The following is a 9,225-nucleotide window of genomic DNA, read 5'->3' as shown; positions in this document are numbered from 1 at the left end:
AGTATTTGATTCAACTAATTTTACAACAGAAAATGACATTGTAGGTAGACAAGACATTTCACGTTTGAATAAGAACATGACAAAAAGTCAGGGAAGAGGCTGAATATAGTAAATTCAAAATGGCTTATAGCAAAATGACTTTCCCAGAAAGTTCTGAGTTCATTTCACAAGTGATATTTTTAACAATTCGAAAATTTCATTTTGAGCTGCCTGCTTAGACTTAATGCGAAAATTAGAAGCAGTGGCTACAGTTATGTGAACAGGAAAAGCCTGGTTTTATGTCACATAACACAATGTAAGTTAATTATACCAAAAATAGAACTGAATTCTAACCACATTATTTGATAAATACATACCAATTAATGACATAAAAGATCTACTAAGATCTTTTTTTTCTTTTCTTTTCTTTTCTTTTTTTTAAAGTTGTTGTAGAATGATTTTAGCTCTACTCTCCTGGAGTGGAAAATTAAAATTAATAAAAATACCTCACAGCAGTGGGTGAGAAGTTCAATAGATATTTCAGGTATTTTCTGATATCAGTACTATGCAAAAAGATATCTGCCATTTTCCTGAGCATTAGATAAAAGGCATATGAAATTTCTGCAGGAATATTTATGAGATCTAAGTAGACCAGGGTTACTCCCTGAGGACTCCTGTTTCCTCTGCATGTTCAAGCTACACTTATAGCAAGGTTGGAGAGCAGCCATCACTGCAGTTTCAGGAAACTGAGGTGACCAGCCATTGACCGAGGACCACTGTCTCTCACAGCAGATCAAGCCCTGTTCTGATTTGCTTCCTCATCAGGATGTAGTGGTACATCCAAGCCATGAGCAGTTTCCTTTGTCTGTACCTCCTCTGCTTGTGGTTGGTTAGATAAGAGATATTATATATCTTCCCAATCTCTTTGATGGACAAAATTTGTCAAAGGGATGTGCTACCCTTCCTTGTGTGACTATGACTATGCAGTACTGTGTACGTGCTCCTGGTCGTGGGATATCAATGCAGTTTCTCTCTGTTTCTGCTGAGGAAATGCCTACTGTTGGGGAAGTGGTGGTAAAGCACTGGCACAGGTCCCAGACTTGGCACCAACACAGCTCCCAAAAGAATTCTGTAATTTCTGCCTGGGTACCTTAGACTTATGGCAGTTATCAAATTATCTTTATTAGTGATCACAATCAGTAGTTTAAAAAATGTGCTGAAATTAAAGGTGGCAAAAAGCCATAGATATCACCCTGTACAATATATAAACAGAAAATAATCTGCCCACAATATCTACAATTTTAAATCTGTGGTTTCTGAACTTTTCACTGCATCCAGCTTCCATTTCCATCGGTAGCTCATGGCTCACAGCTTCAATTCAGCTTCACCATTTTTCAATATTACTTTCAGAATATGTCCATTAAATTCTAATCTACACATCTCTCTTATCCCAGAAGGCAACCATTAGTGCAGGCGGCAGATGCAATAATGTTAAGGTAATAGTCAAACTAGCTATTTTGCCTGAATGATGTGGAGAAGCAGCTGTTCCTGAGAAAGGAAGAAGATAAATTGCTGTATAAATAATAATTTCTAAGTTAATCAACTTAGAAACTGATTAGCTTCTAATCAATCAAATATCACACAGAACAAGTGGAGGAACTCAACATTTGGACTGCAACAAGAAATATTTTCAATTCAGACAATAGAACAAATTAGGAGTTACCAAGATGTAATTGGTACCACACAAAAAATTAGTCTGTCAAACATTTTTTGTACTACTGATGAATGAAATATTAAGGTTTTGGTTTAACACTTCCATGTGTTCTGGAAAACACATCAAGAAAACAAAAGAATTAAACTGTAGAATAAAAATAAGTGTATTACAACCCTTCAGATATTATTGATGATAAACGTTTAATCTGTGAACAAAAAATGGGCAGATGGTCAGCTATGTAGCTGATGAAACAGCTTGTTCAGCTGCTGTAAAACTGACAACATACTTCTATGAAGTATGCAAACTGTCTATTATGAAGCAGAAATAAAAGTGTAAATTTGATCAAATAGTAAAATGTACATTGTTTCTAGCATAACACAAAATTTGCTGGCCATATATTCGTATTTATTACTTAAAGGAAAAATAGATTTATTCTTCAATCCGAAGATTTATTATTCTTCCTTTCTATATTTATAATACTAGTTTGTGTTGGGGTGTTTTGTACTCAGAAATGTTTATATGTACTTATATATATGTGTGTGTGTGTGTATGTATATATACATACGCATGTGCACATATATATATTAAAATATACATAAATAGTCAAAAGCAGCAGATCTTATTAAATTATAGTAATCTAAACCTGGAAGAAGCTACAATTAGATGGTAATTATTTCAGATTTTCTGAGAGCTCAGTTTATTTGATTTCCCTTATCTATACTTTTCCATACTGGAAAGTCTTCTAATTATTGTTATAAAGGTTTTAATAATAAAATCCTTGAAGATTTGGCAAATAGCTTACATATATAAGGAAACTTATGTAGGTATTGTTTTAGAGATTTGTTTCCTTTTCTTCTCAACAACAAATTGCTCAGAAGAACTACAGTGAGATGAAAATGGATGCTGAAAATCCAGTTTCCAGCACAAAGAAATGTAATTCATGTTAAATTCTGGGATCACCTCAGAGCTCGTGGCACCATTGGTTCAGCAAAAACAGCTAAGCTTAAGTGACTGCGGCTAATATTTTCTACCTACCACAGTATGGAGTTCCTTAGGTAAGTATTCAGCAGTGAGCTCAGACAAAATAATTACACCATTCTCAAAAATTGATTTCTCTCTCTTTTTTTTTTTTTTTTTTTTTTTTCCAGAGAGAAAAAACGAATCTCTTTGTTAGAGATTCACAGAGGCAAGGTATCCAGCAATTTTATTACATATGATTGCAGAAACAACATTTGTGATTCACAGACTTCTGATGCTGAAAAAGTTTTCCCTTTCAAAAATAAGCTACCACAAAATTTAACTTAGTATTTTTTGTTTATTGTTGTTTTTGTTGTTGTTGTTTTAATTTACTGCCACAAACCCTCTACATATTTCTTAGTTCCTGCCACAGCTGAGACAAACTGGCCAAGTTTCACTGTTGCATGGGGCTAATAAGAATTTTCTGCTCCCAGAGGCACATTCTCACAGCCAGAAATCACATGCATGACTAGTTTGTCATTTGGACTATGGCTTGCCATGTCCTAGTCCTGTCACCAGACACCTGGCACTGCACAACTAAGCATAGTGAGGTCTGAGAGATTTTCTATACTATCCTGAAAGACATGAGTATGACATAGATTGCATCTAGAAAACCTGCACTGTGCAGCCCCAGCCTGGAAGGGCTGCAAGGATATGTGCTCTGTAAGTGCAGAAGTCCTTGCTCCTGCGCTGTTCAAATGGAGAAGCTGCTTTGAATTCCTTCTAGATGCTAAGTTAGAGCTCTTCAGATGTATCGACGAACTGCAACAGATTGTCTTTAAGCACCCTTCTCCCCATTTCTGTATTCTAAGTAAACATAAATAGTATAGAATCACAGAATAGCTGGGTTTGGAAAGACCTAAAAAATGATTGAGTACAACCCCCCTACTAAAGCAGGCACCTTATAATTTGTTGCACAGATTGGTGTCCAGGCAGGTCTTTACTATCTCCATAGAAAGGGATTCCACAACTTCTCTGGGAAACCTGTTCCAGTGCTCTGTCACCCTTACATTTTTGTATCTTCCACATGATTTTATGGAACTTCCCATGTTGAAGTTTTAGCTCATTACTACTTGTCCTATTGCTATGTATCACTAAGAAGAATCCGGTCTTATGCATTTGTCACCCACCTCTCTTTAGATATTTATCCTCCCTCAGTCTCCATTTCCCCTGAAATGAAGAACAAAGCCAAGTTACTCAGCCTTTCCTCATATGGGAGATGCTCCAGATCCTTTATCTTTTTTTTATTGTTTATAAACTTGGCCAGTTTATCTCAGCTGTGGCAGGAACTAAGAAATATGTAGAGGGTTTGTAGTATAAATTAACAAACAAACAAACAAGCAAACAAAAAAACCCACAAAAACAAAAACAACAATAAAGAATCACTTTCTGGTCCTCTGCAGTACTCCCTCTAGGAAATCCCTGTCTTTTTTGAACTAGGGAGACCAGAAGTGGACACAGGCATGATTTCTCCTTCATGAATCCATGTTGACTACTCCTGATAACCTTCTCTTTCAGTTGTTCGGAGAGGGTATCCAGAACAAATTGTTCCATCACCTTTCCAGGGATGGAGGTCATATTAAATCCATTAATATTAAATTGAATGTAGTGACCTGGATGCAAGTATCTAATTTAATGTACTGTCAGACTGCATAGAGTATTGGCTAACATCCTAACTGATTATATTCTTTGGCAAATAAAGATATCGTACTTTAGCTAGTATGAAGAGTAGGAGATTTGTTTATAATGTGAAAAACTTATATTAAAATCACTTTGGCTCCTGAACCTGTGGGTGGCTTATGGACACTCTTAAAACTGCCCTTCTCAGATACATGCCATTATGTATAAATACTAATCACAGTAGGATCTTCAGTCTCCTCTTCCCACAGCAAAAGCCTACTTGTCTCTAGCCAAGTAAGGATTACATAATTTAACACAACTAAAGAGCAGAAGAGACCCATCAATAACTCATTAATTTATTGAGGAGATACAGTTGAATATTCCATGTTATTTAAACACGTGAAAACATATGCTATCAATTATCTGTAGAATAAAGGTGCTGGACTTCCTTTTTCAACTCTGCTAAAATAGTTTGCCTCATTCTGGAAAAAATATGTCAGCCTTGACACAAATTTTCATTGCAGTCTTCGTATGGTTCCCTGCTCAGCTGAGTCATAAACTTATTGGAGAAGGGCACTATCCCTGAGATTTATAATCCAGCAGCCTCCACACTGTATAAAAATACAACTCCATTGTTCTGGAGTGAGCACTCAGAACCAGCCCCAACTATTGCCACTACAAAAGGAACATGAGAACACCAATAGGCATATGGACAAATACTGTAAAATTTCATTGAGATTCTTTTGTGAAGTGATGAATTTTATGTATTAGGTGGAATATTCCAAAATAGTTTTGGATGAAACTACAGGCACTACAAATAATAGCAGATACAGAGATAAAATTATCCCACCCTCTCAAGTCCTAGTTTGAAGTTTCTGACCTATTTCACTTTGGTTTGCAACATGGCTGCATTTTGACAACATGAGTTTTAGCTTTACTGGTGCACACAGGGAACTTGCACCACCAGGTCAGGACAAATACCTGGTAGGAAGAATTCAGAGCTCACTGATTTGATTTACACCAACAACTGGGCTTTTCCTGTCCTATTTTTAGCTATCATCAGCACAGTTTAATTTTTATTCCCATCTCACTCCACATGAATACTGAAAACAAAAAATAATCCAGGAAAATAAATACTTATTATAGTCTCCTCGGTTTTCTGCTACAGTTGACAACTCTGACCAGTGCAGATTTCCTGACTTCTGGCTCAGAGTGGGTGTTAAGGCAACTAAAGTGTTTGCGTGGTGGGTGTTTTGCACAGAACTGGTGTAACTGCGCTAAAATGTGTCACAGCTAGCACCTGTTTCCTTCCTTGGGATCAACACCAGATGGACTGTAGGTTTTACTCAGTAAAGACAATTCATCTCCCTTTTTAATCCCTTGTGTATCAAATCAACTCTTGAACTTTTACTGCCTGAGAAAAACTCTGAGAGAGAAGGAAATGTTTAGTTAGGTCTCATTAAACTTTAGTTGCCGAGCACTGAAAGGTCGTGGATAATAAAGACCCCTTCACTCTTCCAGATACAGTGTTTCAATCTTTTTGCACCGCATGTCTGAGGCCTAGTGCAAATGTTACCCATCTGAGGTTTTTTTCGAGAGTCTACAACAACTTTATGTGTCCACTTCTACTTTCAGTCGTGCATACAGCTTTTATTCTTACCTACATACTTCCAAACAAACAAATAAACAAACAAATAAATAAAGTAAAAGGCCAATGCTTGTCTGAATGGTTGTTCTCAGGCTTCATTCTTTCTAGCAGATAGCTAACATGGGGCAACAAGGCTTGCGAAGGTCTTGGAGAACATGCCCTGTGAGGAGAGACCAAAGGAACTGGGGATGTTTAGTCTGGGGAAAAGGAGGCTGTGGGGAGACCTTATTGCTCTCTTCCAGTACCTGAAAGATGCTTACAGCAAGAGCGGGGCTGGTCTCTTCTCACTGGTACAGGTGACAGGATGAGGGGAAATGGCCTCAAGTTGTGCCAGAGGAGGTTTAGGTTGGATATCAGGAAAACTTCTCTATCATCTCAATCCTTTATCTGTAGTGGTTTTTCATCATGCTTCAAAAATATATGTGCTTTGCTCTTTTACTTGTGGAATAACAGGCAGTTACAAATGAGTTCTGAGACATGCATCTTAGGAAAAGACTCAAAAAAAAAAAAAACTTTTTGAAAACAAATTAAAGAAAAAGTTGAGATGATCTAATCACCACCTGTAACTATTTACCACAAGGACAAGGTACTGTTTTAAAAAGATGTGACCTATTGGTTGTTACATGTAGAAAATTTGGTTATATATACAAAGGCTTATTGCTGACTCTTAAACACAATCTGTGAATTTTAAAAATGATGATGTAGCTTCCTTGAAGTTAGCACTGTAGGACTTTTCAAATGCAGTTTGACAGAGATTTGGTGGGGGTTCCAGAGATGTTTTCTCTCTGCATCAATTACTAATAAGTCAACCAATATATAAGCTTTTGTTGGTGTCTCTAGTCTAAAACAAAGTTTTCTTCAGATAAATAAAAAAAAATGCAATAGTTTTTTTTCTGTTCTCAGTCTGTTGAGATTATGTTGTTTTGCCGGTCTATGAAGTTGCTCACACACTTGTTTAATACATTTCAGCAGGAAGGTTGTGTGCCAGAGTATCACAGAGCACTAAGATTTGCTTATAGCTTATTCAGTTGCCTTTGATCTGAACAATTATTTCTGCCATAGTCTTGTAATTAATAAGGAAGAACAGATAGTCATTTTTGAAAGTATACCTTTTCTACTGTGTTTCTACACTCTGGATTTATGAATCCTGGCATTTAATCCTCAAAATGAACATCCTCTATTGAGATGCCTAAATACTTAACTATTTGAGAGATAAAGGAAAAGAATTTCAAAAAGGAAAAAAAAAAAAAAAGAAGAAGAAGAACTATAAGGAGTGATTTATTATGAAAGTTCAAAGTGCTAAATGACAGTAACAGAGAAAAGGATAAGCCCTCCTTCCAGCTGGAGGGAGATCTTGGAGTGGGAAACTAGTCAAATAAACACAATTTTGAAAAAAAAAATGAAAAGTCTTCTCAGGTCAGTAAATCCAATTCTCTGTTTTAATAAATTGAGACCAATAACTTAAAGGACCTTATAAGGGTCACTAGTGAGATCAGAGAAATAGTGCCTATTTCAAATGTTAGCACGTAGCTCTGTGGATGTAACATATCCTTTCATGTTAGGCTCCATTACTTCATATTTTGTTCATTTTTTAATTTAATATCACAGCTTAATGCATTGTGCATTGAAGCAGTTCACAGTAATGTTGATGACAGCCTCCAGTGTAGCAATGTTTATCTCTAAAAAAACCCAAAGATGTTGGCATGGTAATTTTCTATTATTTCAAATGCAAGTCTAATCAGAATTACGCTGATTACTTTCAACTTCTCTCTCTTCTCCTCCTCCTCCTCCACACTCACAGTGATTCACTTCTGATTGTCACGCAGTAGGAAGAAAACTGCAATATTCACTTGAAGAGAACTTTTGTTTGCTTGATGAGAATGTTGTATGAAAATGCAGTGTTCTTAGCGTTCAGTAGTAATAGATGGTCATAATTAGGCAAAATTGCATCCTCAGAACATTTGAATCCCTATAGAGCTTTTTTGAAAACTCTTAGAAATATTAGGTTTGGAAGATTGTAGGCATGCAGAGTACAATGACATTAATGAAAGAAGCACCTAGCAAAAACTGGCTCTTCAACAAATAATTGCAGGGCAAACAAGCTGAAAAATCAAAGTCAACTAGGTACAAAGGCAGAAAGAACATCTGGTCACACCATATATAGAACAACAAACTATTATTCAGTTCAGGGAACAAAGATTAAAACGAACAAGAGGAGACATTTAAAGAAGATGAAGCCATATTCTTTTCAGTAGTTAAATAATACAACAAGAAACAAAAAACACTGTTTTTTGAAATAAAAGGAAAAGCTGCTTTTACTGATCTGAGCAATGGCACAGGTTATCTAGAGAGTCTGTAGAATTTCTACCCTTGTGTATTTTCAAAAGTCACCTGGACGTGATCCTGGACAGCCTACTCTGGATGGCCCTGCTTGAGGGCATCCAGCGGTCCTTTCTAACCTCAACCATTCTGGGAGGCTGTGACTGGGAGCACCACTGTGCTACAGCACAATGAACAGCTGAAGGTATAGCATGTCTTCTGTTTGTTTTCTTCATGTTCACTCTCCCAGATTTATGAGCGTAATTGCCCCTTAGGACTGTACATGAGCAATATTTGGCTAGAGGTAATTTCTATGCTGTATTTTGAAGCGAAAAACACGGAATAGTTGTATGGAATAAGCAGTAGAAATTTTAGTTCACAATATAGAATCAGTTACTTAGTAAGCTAATGGTAGTATCTAATATAAAGTGTTTTGCTCTGCAGAAAATTAATACATTAAATGTATTTGCCAATGCATTTGAATGTCTTCTGGTATACATAGCTCCTCACAAGACATTTTGGGAACACAGACTATATTTCTCTGACTGCTGCATCTTGTATCCACATATGAAGTACAGCTTCTTTCTCTTGGAAATTTCTTCCCAAAGCTTTCTGTCTAATACACAGAATAATTTGGTTTCATAATGAAGGATATCTGTGGACAGAAAAGGGTCCTTTGATTTTCCCCACAATACAACCTGAGCTGGGAAACACTCTTAGAATTGCAACAAGCTGTTAGGTTTACAGGCAAACCATTTTGCCTTTAACAAACTCTCTTCATACATATTGACTGTCTACTTTCTTTCACTTTTTCACTTTTGTTGTTGTTGTTGTTGTTGTTCCCAGAGTTCTCTGACTCAGCCAGTCCATCTCCGTAATCTTTCTCTAGGTTATTTTTAAAATAAATCACCTGATCATTTTCCTCCTG

This window comes from Meleagris gallopavo, chromosome Z, assembly GCF_905368555.1.
Source record: "Meleagris gallopavo chromosome Z, MGAL_WU_HG_1.1, whole genome shotgun sequence".
NCBI lineage: Eukaryota > Metazoa > Chordata > Aves > Galliformes > Phasianidae > Meleagris > Meleagris gallopavo.
This window is presented reverse-complemented; position numbering follows the sequence as displayed.